Source organism: Propithecus coquereli, unplaced genomic scaffold (genome assembly GCF_000956105.1).
Source record: "Propithecus coquereli isolate 6110/MARCELLA unplaced genomic scaffold, Pcoq_1.0 Scaffold59, whole genome shotgun sequence".
Classification (NCBI taxonomy): domain Eukaryota; kingdom Metazoa; phylum Chordata; class Mammalia; order Primates; family Indriidae; genus Propithecus; species Propithecus coquereli.
The window spans coordinates 4,670,461-4,671,756 of NW_012151840.1; positions in this window are offsets into that span (position 1 = coordinate 4,670,461).

Consider the following 1,296-nt stretch of genomic DNA (forward strand, 5'->3'; position numbering starts at 1 on the left):
TAAGGGGAAAAGTGATGCCAGTTCCCATGTAGTTGCAATATATAAATATATGTTTATGCATGTCTTTTATGGTGTGCAAATATTAATAACATAGAATAAATGTGTGCATATATAAACATATGCGCATATATGTTTTATAGTACGTGTGTGTGTGTGTGTGTGTGTGTGTATGTGTCTAGATACTTTGTTGGCTGTTTCTCTGCCTCCCACCTTCCTGGTTTCTCCCTCTAGCTCTTCTTCATTAGAACTCCTCCAGAAATAATTTCCTATGACTATTTAATAGGGTGACCATACATCCTGGTTTTTCAGGGACTGCTCTGGATTATGTCTTTTGTTTCAGCATATATTATCATAAATCTCCTCTTTGATTTCAAGAGTGTCCAAATTTGGATGATAATTTATATCGTCATGCTACCGTTATATGACGTCTTCTCAAGGGCCTTCACTGGTACAGGATAAAATCTAAACTCCTAGCCCTTGCATTCAAGGACCTGTGCAGTATGACCCTCTTCTGTTTCTATAGGTTTTTCTTTACTCTCTTAAGAGAGGAGATCCTTTTCTTCAGTGGACTTGGCCTATTAACTCTTCTTTGAACCGGCTGCTCCCTGCCTCACCTGTGTTTTACTTTGTGTGACATATCTCTGAAATGAGATTGAATATTTCTTGAGGGCAAGATCTGAATGTGATGTTTGTGTACTCCACCAGTATGTAGAGCAAGGGTATGCATGTAGTCATTGCATCAGCAACCCGCGGCACCTGAGAGTTTGCAAGCAGCATTTCCATGTGACTCAAGGCAATCCCACGTGCAGCTTGGCCCTAAGACACTCACAGCCATGAGTGCTGGCCATATCCCACAGAGATCTGCCTGCGTGTTACTCAAGGATGATGTTCGTTCTCAGGCTGTTCCAAAGGGCTTAGTTGTAGAAGGAGAGGTCAGAATATTGATTCCTTACCTCATAGATTTCTTGCTACTCAGAGGCTAAGCTCTTTAATTCCTAGGATGGGCTGAGATGCCTCTGAGCCAGGCCTTTGCCTCCAGGCAGGGCAGCACCCAGTGGTCAATTAATCTGGCCTGGGAGTAAGTGATAAATCAGCAGCATGGTTATAACACCATGAGGACTCATTTTGAAGCCTTGGCTGTTATAGTTAAATTGATTGAGTACCATTTCAACAGAAGCAATGTTTACTGACAAGGAATTGGTTTTCTAAGGTTATGTATTCATCAAGAGCATCTGTCTCATGTCCTCTCACAATATCAGAAGATGAGAGGAAACACGACTGAGATCCATGGGAAAG